Below are 14,461 nucleotides of genomic sequence, written 5' to 3'. Positions count from 1 at the left end.
ACTGAGCACTAAAGAAGTAACTGTGGTTGTTCTTTCACAAATCGATTTTTATTTTATTTTTTTGACAGGCAGAGTTAGACAGTGAGAGAGACAATGGTCTTCCCTTTTTTGTTGGTTCACCCCACAAATGGCTGCTGTGGCCGGCGTGTTGTAGCTGGCACTGCGCCGATTTGAAGACAGGAGCCAGGTGCTTCCTCCTGGTCTCCCATGTGGGTGCAGGGCACAAGGACCTGGGCCATCCTCCACTGCACTCCCGGGTGGCAGCAGAGAGCTGGACTGGAAGAGGAGCAACCAGGACAGAATCTGGTACCCTGACCAGAACTAGAACCTGGGGTGCCGGTGCCACAGGCGGAGAATTAGCCAAGTGAGCTGTGGCGCTGGCCCACAAATCAATTTTAACTGCTTCTTCGTATATCATATAGTCAGTAAACAATTTTTTTAATGCTCAATAGTCAGAACCCTTTATCAAAAATAGAGAATTAACTTTTTAAAGCATTATGTAACAGGATCCTCCCTTTCATACTCAACCCTGTTATAATGGAAGGTTTTGATAATGAGGTTATAATAATGAAGATTATTTCAGAAATAGATATACTAAGGCCAGCGCCGCGATTCTGTCCCGGTTGCCCCTCTTCCAGGCCAGCTCTCTGCTGTGGCCCGGGAGTGCAGTGGAGGATGGCCCAGGTGCTTGGGTCCTGCACCCCATGGGAGACCAGGAAAAGCACCTGGCTCCTGGCTCCTGCCATCGGATCAGCGCGGTGCGCCGGCCGCAGCGCGCCAGCCGCGGCGGCCATTGGAGGGTGAACCAACGGCAAAGGAAGACCTTTCTCTGTCTCTCTCTCTCACTGTCCACTCTGCCTGTCAAAAAAAAAAAAAAAAAAGAAAGAAAGAAATAGATATACTAACCAGTCACAAGAAAACATGGATTTCTTATCCTGTTTCTTAAGAAGGTACATTAAACAATCGGTGATACAAAAATTTCCTAGATTTAAAGAAAACTCCAGGGGATGGCGTAGTGGTATAGTGGGGTAAAGCCACCTGCTTGTGATGCCGCCATCCCATATGGGTGTGGACTTAAGTCCTGGCTGCTCCACTTCCAATCCAACTCCCTGCTAATGTGCCTGGGAAAGCGGTAGAAGATGGCCCAAGTACTTGGGTTGCTGCCACTCATGTGAGAGACCCAGTTGGAGTTCCTGGCTCCTGACTTCCACCTGGCCAGCTCTGATTATTGTGGTCATTTGAGGAATGAACCAGCGATGGAAGGTATCTCTCTTTCTCTCTCCCTCTGTAACTCTGCCTTTCAAGTAAATAAATATTTAAAAAAATAAATAAATAAAAGCAAATCCAAATAGACTATAAACCTCCGATATGGGGGAAAAAAAATGGGGGCCAGCACTGTGGTGTAGTGGGTAAAGCCACCACCTGCAGTGCCGGCATCCCATATTGGCTGCAGAGACCCAGCTGTTCCACTTCTGATCCAGCTCTCTGCTATGATATGGCCCGAGAAAGCAGCAGAAGATGGCCCAAGTCCTTGGGCCCCTCCACCAGCGTGGGAGACCTGGAGGAAGCTTCTGCCTTGGAACAGCGCAGCTCCAGCCATTGCAGTCAAATGGGGAATGAACCAGTGGATGGAAGACCTTTCTCTCTCTCTCTCTCTGTGTATGTAAATGTGACTTTCAAGTAAAATAAATAAATCTTAAAAAAAAAAAAATGAACACCTGAGTATTAACCATTACACTATATACTTTGAGAAATATCTAATTTAAGTTTTACAGTCCTTACAGATGATTATTCTTATCATGGAAATGAGAAAGCCACAAATCAGACACACATTAGGGAGCTTGAAGACAGACTTTTTCTGTATATCCTTTTTAAAAGTTGGTTCAATGCTACCCTAAATAATAATTACTTAGGACATACTGATTATGTTAAGCTCCATCAAGGCAGAATCTGAACTATCATTTTTTCTCTTACTGCATTTAGCACTGTAACTTGTCCCAGCATCTGCAAATAAATAATAAATTAATTTCAACAGAAAATATATAATCACACAGTACTGAAGAACCAGGATGGAATTTGGCATGGTGAAAACCTGTGTGCTACAATAAGTTCGACCACTTTTCAGGTAAGTGGCTTTATTAACCTACACCCTCTCTGAAAGGAAATTTTCAGCTTAGAAGGATTATGCCAACTTTGCAGGAATGCTCTAAAGCTGGATTTACCAAGCTCAGTGCCACTGATATTTTGGCCTAGATAATTTTTAGTTGTGGGTGGCTGTCATGTGCACAGCCTTTAAGCACCAGACCCAAGTATCATGAGTTGTGACACACAAAAATGTCTCCAGATACTGCCAATGTCTCTGGGAACTTGGTCCTTTAGCTGAGAATCACTGCTATAGAGAAAAACATAAAAATGAACTTAAAGGAAGTCTCTACTCCAAAGACTCCACTTCAGATGGGAGGGTTAAGGAAAAGATTCCCAGAGTCAGAAGTCTAATGACATTCTCCTAAAAGCAACAATCAGAAACACAAAATTCTAACAATCTGAAGTGATGTATTGTTACATAGCTGCCAATCAGAGTGCCAATTCCTACACAATGAATTTCATCAACTTCAGTTATGTGTATATCTTGGAAGTTCTGAGGTCATAAAAAGTTGTTAGGTTCTGCCCTGAAGTCCAACTAACTACCCCACAACTACAACACTGGAGAGACCATGCAAACAGGCACACGGCTTCACAGTGCCTATTGTTCCCAGCCATCTAGCTTTCCTGACCAAAGCACCACACATGCAAGGACAATGCATACGATCCCCCAGTCCTGCTCACCTGGTAGCTGAATACCTTCAAATGGTCTTGTGGTTGTTATACCAAGAACTGCCAGAACCCGCCTAAATTCCTGATCCTCAAAACTGAGAAATAAAATAGTTATTGGTTTAATTGGCTAGGTTTTGAGGTGATTTGTTATCTCAAATCTTTATATGATTACTTTTATACTGTATATATTTTACATGCACATTTTTTCACTTAAATATTTTCACGTATTTCAGAGGAAATCTTCATATAACTATCTTCACTGGCTCCAATGAGGTCATCCAGTTTCTCACTAGATGACAAACTATCACGGGCTTCGGGTGTCTTCCAAAAAATCAACCCTCATGTGGGAAAAAATAAGTAAATCTAGATTTCAGAAACATTAATGGCAATAACAAAAAGAAACAAACTGCTGGAGACAGAAAAAGCTGTCCTATACCTGGTTGAGAGGAAACTGGCAACCTACAACCAGAAGCAAAGGGCAATAGAAGTAAAAGAAGTAAAAAGACACGTGAACTAAAAATCACCCCTGAGTCTCCCTAGATTGCCTCCACATGGAAATTAGCAGCACCAGACTAGATTTCTTTGTGACCAGGATAAAATCAGGGCAGCACCAAAGACCAGTTACTGGAGAAAGCCCAGAAAAATAGGTACAAGCTTGCAAGTCATGTTCTACCAGCTCTTGGCATGGACTCTTCACAGTGGGAGGGGAGGAGAGAGGTGCATCTTCTGGGCTGGCTGAGTATCCCTCATCAGAACCTCTTGGCACCAGAGCAGTTTCAGATTTCAGAGCTTTTCATGTTATGGAATATTTACAAAGATTTTAGTAACTGCACATTTCTAACCTAAAAACTGAAAATCCAGAGTGCATCATGTCAGCATTCACAAAATTTCAGATTTCAGAGCATTTCAAATTTCAGATTCTTGGAATGGGGATGCTCAACCTGTATTATTATTATTATTATTATTATTATTATTGACAGGCAGAGTGGACAGTGAGAGAGAGAGACAGAGAGAAAGGTCTTCCTTTGCCGTTGGTTCACCCTCCAATGGCCGCTGCGCTGCGGCCGGCGCACCGTGCTGATCCGAAGGCAGGAGCCAGGTGTCTCTCCTGGTCTCCCATGGGATGCAGGGCCCAAGTACTTGGGCCCTCCACTGCACTCCCGGGCCACAGCAGAGAGCTGGCCTGGAAGAGGGGCAACCGGGACAGAATCCAGCGCCCCGACTGGGACTAGAACCCGGTGTGCCGGCGCCGCAAGGTGGAGGATTAGCCTAGTGAGCCGCGGCGCCGGCCTGGAATTCAACTTTTAAACCAAGAGACTAGGTAGGATTCAGCTGCGTAGCTCAAGCCAATGAGAGTCCACAAATACAATGGAAGGAAGGGAAGAAAACCTGGCATGTTGCAATGAAGAGGAAAAAGTATGGAACAGTGAGGCGGCAACAATGCCTAGAAAGCTTTAATTAAGGTGTAGCACAATTTAAGGTTAGCTACTAATCATATAATCTAGGGTGTTCCGGCTATTACAGAGTCTGGCACATACTAAGACATCTGGGAGGTACGCAAAGAATCAATGGAGGTGTATCACACTCAATTTAAGAGATTCTTGGGCCTATCAGCTACAAAAAAAGACTGGACTTTTAATAAATGCAAAAATCCACAAATGAGAAGATGGCAAACCTTTTTCAAATATTCTAAGTTTGTAATTAACGAAATGAAATTAGAGGTCACTGCTGTGGCCTAGAAGGTTAAGCCAGTTTGAGACCCAGCTGCTCCACTTTCAATCCAGCTCCCTGCTAATGCGCCTGTAAAAGTAGCAGAAGATGGCCTAAGTGCTTGGGCCCCTACTTCCCATGTGGGAAACCTGAAGGAAGCTCCTGGCTCCTGGCTTTGGCCTGGTTCAACCCTGGCCATTATGGGCATTTGGGAAGTGAGCCAGCGGAAAGATCTTTCTTCTCCTCCTCTTCCTCCTCCTTCTCTCTATCTCTGCCTTCCAAATAAATTTGAAAAAACATATTTAAAAAAAAGAAATAAAATTAAAGCCTGAAAACCCAACTACTATGTTGCATCTATTCAATTAACTGTAAAATGAGGCAATGTTCAACACTGGGAAGAAACAAAAAAACCAGCAATCACACACACACTGTAGTTACTATGTAGACTAATTCTTGCATAAAGCACTCAAAATGTTTATATTATTCACTGCACTAGAACCACTTGTGGAAATTTTAAAAAAAAAAAGGAAAACAATACCTATGTGCACAAAAATGTTTTATTGCAATATTCCTTATAACAACTGGAGGAAAAACCCACATGCAACCTAAATGACAATGAAGTAACACATTTTGCTTTAGTGATAGGTTATATAGCCACAGTACAGTGTTAAAGAGGACATATTTAAGGTTATTCAGCCACATTATAGTGTTAAAGAGAATATACTGAACAAATTTCATCATTTAAAGCCATCTAAATAATTCAATAACCTTGAGAAATTTGTGTTAGAACTACTATGAGCATTTTTTGTAAAAGATTTGTGAATTCGCTTGAAAGAGAGAGTGAGAGGCAGACAGATAATCTTCCATTCACTGGTTTACTCCCTAGATGGCCGCAATGGCCAGGACTGGTACAGGCTGAAGCCAGGAGCTTCCTCCAGATCTCCCATGTGCATTGCAGGGACCTAAACATTTGGTCCACTTTCCACTGTTTTTCCCAGGCCATTTGCAGGGAACTGGATTAGAAGCAGAGCAGCTGGGACAGGAACCAGCGCCAATATGGGATGCCACGGTTATAGGCAGTGGCTCCACCTGCTACGACACAACGCAGGCCCTGAGCATTTAATTTTTAAAGTTACTAAAAAAATAGGCCTAAAAGCTTGTTTTTAAAAGTCTGACAAATTTGCTACCCTATGTTCTGAAAACATCTACTGTTCACCAAGAACAAGCCGACAACTATATTTCAGATATAATCCACAGAAACATTAACTTTCAAGAGTATTCAAGGTATTTTTATATTAAAGGAGGATATAATATAGCTACTCTTAATGAATGAGCAGTTTATGTGTAGAAAATTTCAACATCTGCTGTGCCAAAGAAAGTGCTGGTATTATTTCTATGAAATGCTTTATATTTTTATCTGTTTCATTAGCTCAGCTCCATATGAGACCACTGACTGCCTTGATTTCTGGAATCCTGCCCCAATTCTTTCCTCCTGGGCCTTGTTGCCAGGGTTGCAGCTGCACAACCAATTCTTATTAAAATGTGTGTCTTTGAAATGCAGGTCTATGGAGAGGGATATAAAGGATTTCATTATCTTTTCTCAAAACTCAGTGAGGATTAAAGGCTCACCCTCCCCAAGCCATACCACCATTTGTACCCCTTTCTACCAGCTCACACTAAATATAATAAACACAGCAGCTGTCTTAGACAACCATATAAAAGTAGCCATAAAGGAGTAAACTGCACAATAATGAATCAAAGTCTAGCGAAAGTTATTTAAAAATTACTTCTAATATCTGAGACATAGTTGGCAGGTTACAACCAATTTCAAGCAACAACGTGATTTTCAAAATAATACTTGTAAAGAATAAACACCCGTATAACAATTTAAAATAAGTTCAGAAATTAAAGTCAGGAAAACAAAAACTGCAATTTACTCAAAGTGTAAAATACTTCGTAAGTTCATAGTTTTCTTGTAGAACATTCACATCCTTAACATTTTCTTTAAAGAGGGGGGAAAAATTCCCATTTTTACTAGAGTCTGATATACTTGTTCTCTCCATAGAATCGTTAACAAGTGTTTGACCTTGTTCTTGAATAACCTTACAACCACATTTATCCTGCGGGAAAAGTTAACACAAAACCTGAAGACTGTGAAGATGAAATTATTTACAATTAGAAGTAGATCAAATATTGCGATACAAAGTAAAAATAACCATCTTTTTTTTTTTTTTTTTTTTTTTTGACAAGCAGAGTTAGACAGTGAGAGAGAGACAGAGAGAAAGGTCTTCCTTCCATTGGTTCACTCCCCAAATGGCCGCTATGGCTGGAGCTACGCCGATCCGAAGCCAGGAGCCAGGTGCTTCTTCCTGGTCTCCCACGTGGGTACAGGGGCCCAACCACTTGGGCCATCCTCCACTAGAAACCAGGGTGCTAGCACGGCAGGCAGAGGATTAGCCAAGTGAGCCGCAGCGCCTGCCAATAACCATCCATTTTCTATTATGACATATTCTTATCAATGCTGGTACACCACTGGAATTCTTTTAACATGTAAAATCTTAGAATTTTAACTATTTTAGGGAAAAGCATTAAGGTTGGCACAATTCCTTGGGGTTAATAATATCTCAGGGGCCAGTGCTGTGGCTCAGCAGATTAAAGCCTTGCTGTGCAGAGTTGCATCCCATACAGGTGTGATTCCGAGTCCTGACTGTCCCACTTTCAATAAAGCTTGCTGCTAGTGTGTCTGGGAAAGCAGTGGAGGATGGTCCAAATGCTTGGGCCCCTGCCACTCATGTGGGAGCTCCTGAGGAAGCGCCTAGCTATGGCCTGGCCCAGCCCCGGCCATCTAGGGACTGAACCAGCAGATGAAAGAGATCTCTATCTGTAATTCTGCCTTTCAAAAAAATAAATTTAAAAAAAGAATTCTTGCCGGTGCCGCAGCTCACTAGGCTAATCCTCTGCCTGTGGCACTGGCACCCCAGGTTCTAGTCCCAGTCGGGGCGCCGGATTCTGTCCCGGTTGCCCCTCTTCCAGTCTAGCTCTCTGCTGTGGCCTGGGAGGGCAGTGGAGGATGGCCCAGGTCCTTGGGCCCTGCACCTGCATGCGAGACCAGAAGGAAGAACCTGGCTTCTGGCTTTGGATCAGCGCAACGCACAGGCCATAGCGGCCACTTGGGGGGTGAACCAACGGAAAAAGGAAGACCTTTCTCTCTGTCTCTCTCTCTCACTGTCTAACTCTGCCTGTCAAAAAAATAGGGAAAAAAAAAAAAAAGAATTCTTAGTCTGCTTCCTGGGTGATTCATTTACAGTTGACTGAAGAGAAAACTAGGGATTGTAAAGTGAAGGTTAAGATCTCCTTAGGAGGCGCTGAAATTCTCAGACCATGCACTTCAAGTCAAAGAAACAAGGCACACTGAGATACAGTTCCAAAACAGTGACTATTTGTTGCATTTTTAGGTAATCTAATTGAAATCATTAATTTAAATCTACTTTATAACTTCATAAACTTTAAGGACACAAGAAATACATGATTAAAACACAAGTCAAGACGGCCTCACTCTTTAGGATGGGTATTAACAAAAAATAATTGTTGTCAAGGAGATAAAGAAACTGGAACTCTTGCACACTGTTGGGATTGTAACGTGCTACAACTGCTATGGAAAGCATTATCACAGGTCCTCATAAAATTACAACTAGAAATATCACAGGATCCAGCAATCCCACTTCTGGGATATATTCAGAAGAACTAAAAGGCAAGTTCTTGAAGAAATCTGCACACTCATTCACACCAACAACATTCACAAGAGCCAAGTGGTGGAAACAACGCAAATGTCCATCTGAACAGGTAAACAACACATGGTACACAAGAGTCACCCCTTGGTATCAGCAGGCATTGGTGCCAGTACCCCACAAAGATAAGAGAATTTCCAGATGCTTAAGCCCTTTACATAAAACACTGCATATGACCTACAGGCCGGCACTGTGGTATAGCAGGTGATGCTGCCTCCTCCAGTGCCAGCATCCCACATGTGTGCCAGTTCTAGTCCCAGCTACTCCTCTTCCAATCCAGCTCTCTGCTATGGCTAGGGAAAGCAGTAGAAGATGGCCCGAGTCCTTGGGTCCCTGCACCCATGTGGGAGACCTAGAGAAAGCTCCCAGCTCCTGGCTTAGGATTGGCTCAGATTCGGCCGTTGTGGCAAACTGGGGAATGAACCAATGACGGAAGACCTCTCTCTCTGTGCCTCTCCTCTCTCTGTGTAACTCTGACTTTGAAATACAAAAATAAGTAAATTAATTAAAAAACCACCTGTACCTGTTCAGCACAAGTGCATTTTTTTCACCATTTTCAATGTCATTGGCTGAATCCACAAAGTGAAACATGCAGATACAAAGGGCTAACTGTATATACAAGAGAATATTGTAGTATAGCCTTAAAAATGAATCATCAGGCCAGCATTATGGTGTAGTAAGTCAAGCAGACGCCTGCCCTGCCAGCATCCTGTGCTGACGCTGGTTTGCGTCTCAGCTGCTCCACTTCCACCTAGCTCCCTGCTAATGCGCCTGGAAAAGCAGCAGAGGATGGCCCAAGTGCTTGGGCCCCTGCATGCACATGAAGACCCAGTAAGAGTTTCTGGGTTCAGCGTGGCCCACCCTAACCATTACTGCCATTTGGGAAGTGAAGCAAAGGATCAAAAATTTTCTGTCTCTCCCTCTAACTCTGCCTTTCAAATGAATAAAATAAATATTAAAAAAAAAAAGGAAGCAGCATGTACTACAATATGTATGAACCTGTAGATATTACACTAACTGAAATATGTCAGCTGCAAAAAGTTAATATTGTGTGATTCTACTTACTACGAAGTATCTAAAATAGTCAAATTTATAGAATCATACAGGAGGTACGTACTTGGAAGGAAAAAGAGAGACAGGAGGTTTTTTGGTGCGCAATTTCAAAAAGTTCTAGAGATCTTTCTCACAACAGTGCAGATATAATCTAACACTACTGAACTATACGTTATCAGTTAAAATATATCTGTGTGTGTGTGTGTGTGTGTGTTTTGGAGAGACAGAGAGACACAGACAGAGCATGCTCCCATATGCTAGTTCACATGCCAGCAACATGGCAGGAACCAAAACTCAACTGAGTCCTCACCACTCTCTCCCAGGATCTGCATTAGTAGAAAGTAAGAGCCAGAGCCCAGAATCAAGCCCAGGTACTCCTCTGTGGGACACCAGTACCTTCACTGGCTTCTTAACCACTGGCATAGCCCTAGGAATACAGATCAATAACTTGATAATTAAGGATTAAAAGCCTTTACAGGCCGGCGCCACGGCTCACTAGGCTAATCCTCCGCCTTGCGGCGCCGGCACACCGGGTTCTAGTCCCGGTTGGGGTGCCGGATTCTGTCCCGGTTGCCCCTCTTCCAGGCCAGCTCTCTGCTGTGGCCCGGGAGTGCAGTGGAGGATGGCCCAGGTGCTTGGGCCCTGCACCCCATGGGAGACCAGGAAAAGCACCTGGCTCCTGGCTCCTGCCATCGGATCAGCGCGGTGCGCCGGCCACAGCATGCCGGCCGCGGCGGCCATTGGAGGGTGAACCAACGGCAAAGGAAGACCTTTCTCTCTGTCTCTCTCTCTCACTGTCCACTCTGCCTGTTAAAAAAAAAAAAAAAAAAAAAAAAAGCCTTTACTGTATGCGCTTATCCTTAACCCTAAATCTCACTTTTAGGAACTGGCAGAACACATTCACGGACGTGCACAGAGACCGAACTTGGGAGTGGGCACCAGGGCTGTCTTGATCCCATGTCCATGATGGACACAGCACTGAGGGAATTTTATTTTTGAAAATACAGTATCACAGAGTTATTTGAATTTTTTAATCGACCAAGTACGTATAATATACAAAGTATATTTTTCAAAGTATCTTCCTTTGACTCTGTACAATAACACCGCAAGGGTCTCCTTTGAGAAAGGTTTAATAACATAGTATTCAGGTGGTCCAGAGAAGAACAATGAAGAGCTCAGTAGCAGTGGTTAAGGGCATAAACCTCAAAGCCTAACAGATAACAGTTAGGATCTTAACTTCCTCCACACTGCATAATTCCTGATAAAGATGCTGATCCACTCCTGTTATTTTCTCAGGTGCAAAGATGAACACAATTTACTTAACAATCAAGTCAAATAAAGTTGAAAAGTACTTGACATAGAGCCTCACATTTAGCACTTCAACTAATGTAAGCTATTATTAATAAAAAGCTATTCACTCCCTTAGTAAAAAGAGACATTACACAGCATTTATCAAAGTACTCTGTCCAAAAGACAAAGAACTCTAAAACTCCAATACACATCTACCCCAAAGATTTTGAATGAGGTCCTACACCTGTATGGTATCTTCTCAGGAAAAAACAATTTTAATGAAGAATTAATTAATTTAAAGTCAGTCAGAAGACAGTCCCCATAATTACTTATTTTACAGTTTCAGAGGCACCAAGGGTTCAGCAGAAGTCTGCAAAAAGCCAACAATCACTGCAGAGGGCCGGATGCTCCATTCTTCTAAAACACTAACCCAACTGCAACTGATACGAACACAAATGCACACAGTAATATTCATTTAATGTCTCTTCCACTTAATAAGCTTTTTTTTGTAATGGCATGAACCACGTATTTGCTTACCATCTTAGCCCTTCTACTTAATATTTGAGTATTTGAATGAATCAGTAAATGGACAACCTTATCTGCCACCCTGCACACCTGTACCACAGCCCTATTTGCCTAATTTACAATTTAAGTTTTTCTAAGTCTGTGTTTTCATTATACACAGAATGAATGATGGGAAGATATATCTGTTAGAATGTCTTCATATACATGTAAGGGCAAATCCAAAGCCAACTGGATTAAAGAAAGAATTCACTGGCTCACCAGCAGAGTAGATGTATACCAACTACAAGAAAGGCTTGTTCCAGCAGCTCAACTGCTGTGACGAGGCGACAGTTCTCTCTACTCTGCTCCTTCAGTGTTGCCTTCTTATTTGACTATCTTTATTTTCAAGGTCAGAAGATAGCTGCCAGAAGTTCAGTGAGTATGTTTTCAAGTTGAAATTCAGAAAATTTAATACGTGCCTTTATCTCAACATTCTTAGCAAATATCCTAAGATCTACTTTGATTGATAAGGCTTAGGCCACATGCTTGCCATGACTGCAGGCATCTGGTCCAGTGCTTAAGATGCTCGTTAGGATGCCCATATCCCATGTCACAGCCAGAGTTCCATACACAGCTGTTGATCCCAGCTTTCAGCTAACACAGACCTCAGGAGGCAGCAGGTGATGACCCAAGTACCTGAGTCGCTAACATCCACGTCAGAGAAGTAGACTTCAGGTATCTGGGGCAGAACCAGCAGATGGGAGCTCTCTGTATTTGTATCTCAGTCTCTCAAATTAAAACAAAAATAAGCCTAGCAGATTATCTGATAAAATCATAAATGGATCTTATTTCATGCTTTCTCAAGATTATAATACCAGGATTTAAAAGATAGACAGGTACATGGAGGGGGGCAGTTTATCTCATAAAACTTTAAAATATGAGCAACTAAGTAATCCATCCTACAGCTCAAGACCCTCCTTAGAAAAAAGAAAAAAGACCCTACTTAGTATATTCACTACCAAATCTCATCTCCCTTCTGGCCCCTCCCAAAGTACAACTATGTCCTAAGAACAAAGCAGGACATACACTTCAGGGAATCTTTGTGAATGTACATTGCAAAGTCAAATAAAAAATATTCCCAAATTATACTTTTTACTATCTATGATTCTCATTTCTATAATGAGTACAGAACACAAGACAGAAACTATTCTCTATTTTCATAACAGAGAAGAAACAAAATCCATTTATTAGATTTTGAGTCAATATTCAAACTGAAGAGAAGCTGGTTCTGATGACAAAATGGAACAGAAAATAAAAGGTAAAAACCAAGCAACATTTTCTACAAGAGAACTAACCACGTATACACAAGTTATAGTAACAGTTATATAAGTTATAGTAATTTTAAAGAAAAAGCCAAACTTTGGGGCCAGTGCTGTGGCTCAGAGGGTTAAAGCCTCGGCATCCTATATAGGCACCGGTTTGCATCCCGGCTGCTCCTCTTCTGATCCAACTCTCTGCTATGGCCTAGGAAAGCAGTGGAGGACAGCCCTAGTCTTTGGGACCCCACACACACATGGAAGATCCAGAGGAGGTTTCTGGCTCCTGGCTTTGGATCAGCTCATCTCCGACCAGTGTGGTCATTCAGGGAGTCAACCAGTGGATGGAGAACATCTCTCTGTCTCTGTTTCTGTCTCTGCCTCTCTCTGTGACTCTTTCAGATAAATAAAATAAAACTTAAAAAAAAAAAAAAAAACTTCACTCGCAATCTTAGTGAGAAGCAATGTGGTTAAAGAAAAGAATGTGAGTTAAAAAGAAAATCTCTGAATTTATTAACCTCTGGAGATTGGCTGTTCAAATACCAAATGATGCAATTCAGTCACTATGTTCTGATGGCATCACTAAGAAGACAGCAGCAATAAGGGTATAAACATAGCCCTGACTTCTACTGTTCATCAAGTGCTTCAAAGGCAGCAGACTCCAACAAATGTTACTATTACCAAGCAGAAATGCATGAGACACTAAAATGAAAGGGCTTGGGTAATCAAAAAAGGATGAAATAAATTAATCCAGATGATTTCTGTGGCAAGTAACACAAAATCTCCAGGTAAAACTGTTTAAAGAGTGAAAAAAAAAAAAAAATCAGGTAAGGTGGCTCCAAGCACATTACAAGGGGCTCTAGTTCTACTTCTCTGCAAGTTCCTTGGTTCTGCCCTCCTTTAAGTGAAACATCACCTTCAGGCTACTAGCAACTTGGCTGCAGCACTTACAGATGTCACATTCCAGATGTCAGATAAAACGAGCTCTGTGGAGAAGAGGGATGATCTCTTGTTTTCTCAAAAGCATGAAAACCTTCCCCAGAAGTCTCTGCCAGACTTCTCTTTCTCTTTCATTAACCAAAACTGGCTCTCATATCTATTCCTAAAACAATTACTCCCAAAAGGAGTGAGTTCTACCACAACAAAGATCAGAACGGACATTGGTAATGACCATGACTTGACAGACCTTGGACTGCAGAAAAAATAAAAGAAAAATACATAGACAAAGGACAGGATGTGCCCAAGGGGAGGAAGAAAGTCAGACCCTTGAGTCACACATTAAAGACACTACTGGAGTTTAAAAATATATATATTTTAAACTGCACTGTGGTGATTTCTCTAATACAAACATCAACTTACTATCTGCCAGTAAAGGCTAACAATGTAGAAAAAGTCTCTTTTTATGGAGAGTACGCAGGTTATTAAAATAGGGAAAAGTCAGACTTACCACTCCTCAGCAATGGAGCCATCCATTCAGTTACCTCTGGGGTGAGAACATTCCATTTGCTGCACACAGATGATTTTGCACACAGACTGTCGACAATTGTTCCTTGAAGGTTTCTTCTCATTTGGATTTGAGGTTTCACTCAAAAATCCATACTCCTGGCCTTATCTGCAAATTAAAGTACGAAATTAGGAGGCAAACCCATAGGAAGCACTTTCCTCCTCCCCCATCTATAATTAATACAGCCACATGAAAACTGAATTTAAACACTAAATCACTAAGCATCACGTTCAAACGAAACCACCCACATTTCAACACCCTACAGAACTTACTACACACAGTTACCACCCTTTCTCCTCATATAAATTTGGTGCTACTTCCGTATTTATCAGGTACAACTCTTACAGAAAGTTGCCCAATGGGCAGAAGTCAGAACACAGGTATCTTGGGTGGATTCACTCAGAGGACTTGGGGGCCGGCACCGTGGCTCACTTGGTTAACCCTCTGCCTGCAGTGCCAGCATCCCATATGGGCGCTGGGTT

General features: G+C 42.1%; 1 long non-coding RNA gene across 2 annotated transcripts in view; it reads right to left on the bottom strand.

Annotated features, from left to right (window-relative positions):
- The window catches only part of CDC42SE2 (CDC42 small effector 2), a 100,632-nt gene that overhangs the window by 55,451 nt on the left and 30,720 nt on the right, over positions 1-14,461 (bottom strand). For both annotated transcript variants that reach the window (XR_007918940.2, XR_007918941.2), the window contains exon 2: positions 13,923-14,087. This is a non-coding gene — a long non-coding RNA (CDC42 small effector 2). The remainder of the gene's footprint in view (positions 1-13,922; positions 14,088-14,461) is intronic.

The sequence above is a fragment of the Oryctolagus cuniculus genome, chromosome 6 (assembly GCF_964237555.1).
Source record: "Oryctolagus cuniculus chromosome 6, mOryCun1.1, whole genome shotgun sequence".
In the NCBI taxonomy this organism is placed as follows: Eukaryota; Metazoa; Chordata; class Mammalia; order Lagomorpha; family Leporidae; genus Oryctolagus; species Oryctolagus cuniculus.
The sequence above is the reverse complement of the archived record's forward strand: the minus strand, read 5'-3'. Positions and strand labels throughout refer to the sequence as shown.